Source organism: Bos mutus, chromosome 8 (assembly GCF_027580195.1).
Source record: "Bos mutus isolate GX-2022 chromosome 8, NWIPB_WYAK_1.1, whole genome shotgun sequence".
NCBI classification, from domain to species: Eukaryota; Metazoa; Chordata; class Mammalia; order Artiodactyla; family Bovidae; genus Bos; species Bos mutus.
This window is the reverse complement of record NC_091624.1, coordinates 108643044-108651053: the sequence shown is the minus strand read 5'-3', so window position 1 is coordinate 108651053 and position 8010 is coordinate 108643044.

The following is an 8010-nucleotide window of genomic DNA, read 5'->3' as shown; positions in this document are numbered from 1 at the left end:
ATTTTTATATATAAATCTCCTTTTTCTATTATTTAAAATAGCAATCAATGACTCCACTTATTTCCCAAAGAAAGGACATGCATTTAGATGATAATAAATAACCAAAATGCTATTTGTATCTATTACACATGGGAAAATTAGCATATTCAAAAAGTATTATTTCCTACTTCAAATGTGTTTTCCTATTTCAGTTTCCTTCAACTTAGCAAATAGTGCCACCATCCATCTCATTGGCAAGTCAGAAAGCATTAGCGTAATCTTTGATTCTTCTGTTTTTTATTCCCTACACTCAATCCAATGTGAAATTCAGATATGCTACATAAAAATTATATCTCAAGAAGATCTTTCAGACCCAGGGATCGAACCTGGGTCTCCCGCATTGCAGGCAGACGCCTTACCATCTGAGCCACCAGGGAAGCCCCATATGTATATTTTTATATATAAATCTCCTTTTTCAGATTCCATTATAGATTATTACAAGATACTGAATATAGTTCACTGTGCTATGCAGTAGGTTCTGGTTTATTTATTTTAGTATGTATCTGCTAATCCCCAAATCCGAATTTATCTCTCCCCTTCCTTCCCCTTTGGTAACCATGAATTTGTTCCCATGTCTCTTAGTCTATTACCATTTTGTATCATTTGTATCATATTTTAGATTCCACACATAAGTGATATTATATGATATTTGTTTTGAGATATAATTTTTATGTAGCATATCTGAACTTCACATTGGATTGAGTGTAGGGAATAAAAAAACAGAAGAATCAAAGATTATGCTAATGCTTTCTGACTTGGCCAATGAGATGGATGGTGGCCCTATTTGTTAAGTTGAAGGAAACTGAAATAGGAAAACACATTTGAGGTAGGAATAGGAAATAATGGTTTTTGAATATGCTAATTTTCCCATGTGTAATAGACACAAATAGCACTTTGGTTATTTATTATAATCTAAATGCATGTCCTTTCCTTGGGAAATAAGTGGAGTCATTGATTGCTATTTTATTTTATTTTTTTTTAATTTTTTTTTGATTGCTATTTTAAATAATAGAATCAGTTGAATGCCTGTAGGACAGATTAGAGGGGAAAGAACATAGAATTTCACCACTAAGCACCCAGAATTTAGATATCAGAAAAAGGAGTAATTATAACTTTCCAGTTAGTAGGAAAGGAAGAGTCATAGAAACTAAGAGGAAGGAGTGTTTCAAGAACAAGGGAATGGGGACTTCCCTGATGGTACAGTGGTTGAGACTTCCCCTTCTAAAGCAGAAGATGCAGGTTCGATCCCTGGTCTGACAGCTAAGATCCCACAGGCCTCATGGCTGAAAAACATAAAACAGAAGCAATAGTGCATGATTTCAATAAAGAAATAAAAAAAAATAGAACAAGAGCATGTACAAATTTGAACAATAAAGAATGAAGTTCAGGTTCCTCAAGCGCCTGCTAAGAACTAGAGCCTGGAAAACCATCAGCTTGCCAAGAGGAGTTCCAGGAATGTTGTGGGACAGAAAGCAGGTACTTGGTTTATGAATAAAAATGTGGTGAACTGGAAATTATTTTGAAATAATTGTTTTGTAAAAATATAGAAAAACAGAACCTGGAACAATATGTGTGTGAAGGGAGAACTTGTTTGTAAGCTGATATTCTACATTAGAGAGTAAGAGACCTTGACTGCCTTGGAGTGAAACTGTATAATTTAAGATGTTAAAGTCTTTGAGTCCACAGCACAAACAGACTTACATTTGATAAGGGAAGAACCACATGCCCATCACAGTTCTCACTGTGATTCACTGTAATTTACTGGTAGGTATAAGAAGGTAGGTGGAATTTTGCTTTTTGTGATGGAAAATAAGAATAAAGATATAAAGATTTTGATTTGCTTAGAAAATGAAAGACAAGTTCAGAAGCTAAAGTGACCCATAAGAAGAAGGGGTGATAAGTGAGACTATAAGAAATAGTCATTACAAAGAGTAATGACAGATGTTCAAGAGTAAAATCGTGTGCTTACCAGGCAGGGTTGAGGACCCATGGGAATAGGCCACAAACATAGAGTGAGACTGTTTTGTCCAGTATGTGATTCTTTTCCAGCAATTTTTTTTTTTTTTGCACATGTGCAAGTTAAGGTCCTCCAGGAATGGAGAATTTCCACATGTCTATGAAAGAAGGAAGTTACAACTTAAGAATTTTTGGAAAAAAACTGAGGATCTCAATGATGTTGAATCATTAATAAAGTTAATCGATTAAAGGCAAAGGGAGAAATGGATGGCAGAAGATGAGAGGGTCGGATGGCATCACTAACTCCATGGACATGAATTTGAGTAAACTCCAGGAGATAGTGAAGGACAGAGGAGCCTGGCATTCTCCATGGGATCACAAAGAGTTGGACATGACTTAGCGACTGAACAACAACAAAAGTGCTTGTATACCTAAGATATACGTTTTGTTTTAAGGTTTTGCAGGTTAAAATTGGTCCTGAAGGTGATGTGATTTCTGCTGCTAAGATCTATGATACAACATGATTTAGCCACATGTAAGTGAAGTCACCAAGGGGTTAGTTATGACCAGGTGCTAAATCTTTCCAGGTTAATACAGAGAAGAACAGGACAGCTTTGGATGACAACCCCCACCCAACCCCCCAGACACACACACAAAAGAAAAAGAAATGCAGAGATTATGGAAAGCTGAATGTCACTAATTAAACTGATTGAAGAGATTTTTATTGGTAGAAAGAGACAAGTGGCTTGGAGACAGCACTGATTATAAGAATAATCCCACCTCCTGATTTTGATACACACAGACTAAGACTAAATAAAAAGGTTCTGCTTAAAAGATTACTCTCTTTTGAATTAAGGTAGTAGAAAGATTGATATTCTTGAATGGGGATGAAGATAAAGTAGAGTGATTTGGTTAAAATAAAAAATTATTTGGGGCAGAATGAAATAAGTGTATAAGGAAATGAGTGTGGTAGGAAAGAGAAGACAAAAATACATAAGATGAGAGATAAGGAAATAATGTGCAATCTAGGAGACCTAGACTCCTAGTGGAATTGAGAAAATCAGGTGAGCAGTATTCAGTTCATTTCAGTTCAATTCATTCACTCAGTCATGTGTGACTCTTTGTGACCCCATGGACTGCAGCACGACGGGCATCCCTATCCATCATCAACTCCTGGAGTTTACTCAAACTCGTGTCCATTGAGTCAGTGATGCCACCAACCATCTCATCCTCTGTCATCCCCTTATCCTCCCGCCTTCAATCTTTCCCAGCATCAGGGTCTTTTGAAATGAGTCAACTCATCACATCAGGTGGCCAAAGTATTGGAGTTTCCACTTCAATATCAGTCCTTCTAATGAATATTCAGGACTGATTTCCTTTAGGATGGACTGTCTGGATTTCCTTGCAGTCCAAGGGACTCTCAAGAGTCTTCTTCAACACCACAGTTCAAAAGCATCAAGTCTTTGGCACTCAGCTTTCTTTATAGTCCAGCTCTCACATCCATACATGACTACTGGAAAAACCATAGCCTTAACTAGATGGACCTTTTTTGGCAAAGTAACATCTCTGCTTTTTAATATGCTGTCTAGGTTGGTCATAACATTTCTCCAAAGGAATAAGCATCTTTTAATTTTATTTATTTATTTAATTTTTTAAATTTAATTCTTCGGCACTGGAAAACAACAGAATGGGAAAGACTAGAGATCTCTTCAAGAAAATTAAAGATACCAAGGGAACATTTCATGCAAAGATGGGCTCGATAAAGGACAGAAATGGTATGGACCTAACAGAAGCAGAAAATATTAAGAAGAGGTGGCAGGAATACACAGAAACTATACAAAAAAGATCTTCACGACCAAGATAATCACGATCGTGTGATCACTGACCTAGAGCCAGACATTCTGGAATGTGAAGTCAAGTGGGCCTTAGAAAGCATCACTACGAACAAAGCTAGTGGAGGTGATGGCATTCCAGTTGAGCTATTTCAAATCTTGAAAGATGATGCTGTGAAAGTGCTGCACTCAATATGCCAGCAAATTTGGAAAACTCAGCAGTGGCCACAGGACTGGAAAAGGTCAGTTTTCATTCCAATCCTAAAGAAAGGCAATACCAAAGAATCGATGCTACCACAGTGATTTTGGAGCCCCCCAAAATAAAGTATGCACTGTTTCCACTGTTTCTCCATCTATTTGCCATGAAGTGATGGGACCAGATGCCATGATCTTTGTTTTTTGAATGTTGAGTTTTAAGCCAACTTTTTCACTCTCCTCTTTCTCATTCATCAAGAGGCTCTTTAGTTCTTCTTCACTTTTTGCCATAAGGGTGATATCATCTGCATATCTGAGGTTATTGATATTTCTCCTAGCAATATTGATTCCAGCTTGTGCTTCATCCAGCCCAGCGTTATTAATGATGTACTCTGAATATAAGTTAAATAAGCATGGGAAGGTGCTTCCACTGGAGAAGGGAATGGCAAACCACTTCAGTATTCTTGCCTTGAGAACGCTATGAACAGTTTGAGCAGTATTCAATTCAGTAGCTCAGTCGTGTCTGATTCTTTGCAACCCCATGAATGGCTGGCTTTGCCAGCCCTCCCTGTCCATCACCATCTCCTGGAGTTCACCCAAACTCATGTCCATCGAGTTGGTGATGCCATCCAGCCATCTCATACTCTTTAACAGAATTTTCCCTGAATGTTGTATGTGAAATAGCACCTCAGCACCACATTAACACTCTGTGTTTCTCACCTTGCTGCTATTTGGTCCAACCAGTCCATTCTAAAGGAGATCAGTCCTGGGTGTTCTTTGGAAGGATTGATGCTAAAGCTGAAACTCCAATACTTTGCCACCTCATGTGAAGAGTTGACTCATTGGAAAAGACTCTGATGCTGGGAGGGATTGGGGGCAGGAGGAGAAGGGGATGACAGAGGATGAGATGGCTAGATGGCATCACTGGCTCGATGGACGTGAGTCTGAGTGAACGCTGAGAGTTGGTGATGGACAGGGAGGCCTGGCGTGCTGCGATTCATGGGATCGCAAAGAGTCAGACACAACTGAGCTACTGAACTGAACTGAACTAAAAATCACTGCAGATGGTGACTCCAGTCATAAAATTAAAAGACGCTTACTTATCTGGAGTGACCCATGTGCGGCAGGAGACAGAGTGGGAACGAGGACTGGAGGACCTGGGAGCTGCTCTGTTGTCTTCAGTGTTTACTTGCTGGAGTGACAGGTTTGTGGAAGGAGACTGAGTGTGAGGGAGAATGTGGACTGCCGAGCTGCTCTAGTGTCCTTGCTGCTTACTTACTCAGAGTGAGTGGTGTGCAATAGGAGACAGAGCGGGAGAGAGAAGAGAATGTGGAGGACCTGTGAGCAGCACTGGTGTCATTCATGTTTACTCACAGTGATGGATTTGTGGTAGGAGACAGTGTAGGAGCAAGAATGTGAAGGACCATGAGCTTCTCCAGAATCTGTAGCACTGAGTATTATTTAAAGAGTAAAATCTTAACAAGCTTCATGTTAAGAAACCACAGAGGGAAGTAAAAATTAAATCCAAAGCAGGCAGAATGAAAGAAATAATTCAGATAAAAGAAGAAATCAATGAAATTGAAAACCAAACACAGTATGGAATAATCAGTGAAAGCAAGCCTGTTCTTTGACATTAATAAAACTGATTCATCTCCAACAGTATCATGAAAAAATGAGAGAATGTGCAGTTCAACAATATAAAAAATGAACCATGGAACATCATGACTGACTTCTCAGACATTAAAAGATAAAAATTACAAAAGAAAGCTACAATATGATCCAGAAATCCCACTCCTGGGTATTCATCTGATGGAAACAGAAGCACTATTTTGAAGATTTATCTATAATCCCACATTCATTTCAAAATTATTTAAAATAGCCAAGATAGGAAAACAACCTAAGTGTCTGTCTATGAGTGAGTGAATGAAATGTATGTGTGTACACAGTGGAATATTATTCCACTATCAAAAAGAAATTATATCATTTTTTATAAGAGGGATGGGCCTTGAGGACATTATGCTAAGTGAATAATTCAGGCTAAAAAAGACATATATTATTGTGCTTACCTGTGGAATCTACAGTCACTGACTTTATAGAAACAGAACAAATTGATGGTTGTCAGGTGTGAGGGGTGTCAGAAATGAATAAAGATGGTCAAAAGGTAAAAACTTTTGAGTTATAAAATAAGTTTCAGTGGAATAGTTTGATGGCTCTAGTTAACAATATTGTTTTGTGTATTTGAAAGTTACTCCTAAAAATTCTCATCAGACCTCTCATCAAAATTCTCACCTCATTGTAAGCCTATGAGGTGATAGATGTTAACTAAACTTATTGTAGCGATCATTTCATACACATGCATCAGATCATTATGTTGTATACCTGAAACAAATATTCCATTATACATCAATTATATCTCAGTAAAACTGAGGAAAATAAGAAAAATCAGCAGAACATCAAGCATTTTAGAGAAAAGGGAAATTGAAAGGCCAATCATCACTTGAATAGATCTTTATAACAGACATATTAAAAATCACAATTTACATCATTTTGATGGCTGCACGGCAAGAGCTGCAGGTGCCCTCTAGGATCTCAGAGTTGTGTCCACTGAGAAACAAAACCTTTCAACCTCCAGCTGTAAGAAAATGAATTCTCTAAGAACCTGGCTATTCATGGAAGCAGTACTTTCCCCATTTCATTCTCTAAAGTGAGTGCATTCCTGAATGTACCTGGGTTGAAAGTGTTAGTTGCTCAATCATGTCCAGCTCTGTGTGACCCCAGGGACTGTAGCCCACCAGGCTCCTCTGTCCATGGGATTCTCTAGGCTAGAATACTGGAGTGGGCTGTCATTCCCTTCTCTATGGGATCTTCCTGACCAAGGGATTGAACCTGGGTCTCTCACTTTGTAGGTAGATTCTTTACCATCTGAGTTACCAAGGAAGCCCAAAGTACCTAGATTGTTCCAGGAAGACCCTGACAGACTCACCAGTGAGACGGTATGCCAGGATCTCTGTCTGCAGGTAAGTCTGCAGGTAGGCTGTGAGAAGTGTGTGTTGGTTTAAGTCACTGAGTATGTGCTCACTTGTTATGAGTAACTAGAAAACAAATACAGTGTTTGATCTCCATTTCTTCAAATGTAAAATGGAGGTAGCACTATCTTGTTCACAGAAGGGTTTTGGAAATTAAATATGTATTTATATTTTTAAATTGTTATACTTTAATTTTTCCACATCTGAATTTAATTTCTTTCATGAGTTCTCATTCCTTTTGGTGTTAGGAATGTAACTTCAGTTATTTCTCCATTTTCCTCTGGAAAAGTGGTTTTGAACCTAACTACTTGGGGGGGTACAGAGTAGCCAAGACCTTGGGCCCACAGGAGTTTATCTGGTTTATGATCAATTCATGAGATGTGCTCTCTTCTACTGAATTACACTGATAGTTTGCAAGAGCATCTTTTGAAAAATGGAGTTGGAAATTAACTTTCTTTCTGAACAAACAATAATGTGCTTTCCTTTGCAGCCCTCTTAGTAATAATGTTACTTTAGCTATTTCTGCTGGGTCAGTGCAATTCAGAATGATGTATGTAGTTTGGGATTCTACTTTTATATAGATAAATTTAAAAACTTTAATCTTAGAAGACACTATTTTGCACTTCTCAGGGAAAAAAAAGTCAAATGACTTACCAGAAAGTCCGTGTTTTGTTAGAAAATTGCACAAAGCGTTATTCCACCATTGGATAAAACATCTTAATAGCCAATGCACTAGAGACTGTTGGTCCAATAAAATCCATTTATCAAAAATACACACTTCTTTTTCCTGTGCTTCTGTAACAAGCATAACTCTCTTGAGTTCCTCCAGCACATACTGATTCACACTGTACATTGTTATTGGTGTCTTAATTTTTTTTTAATTAGAAAGTCATTCTTAACTATAATTATGGCATAGACTAACAGTTACTATTGATTTATAAATCAGACATGCAGTTAATTAG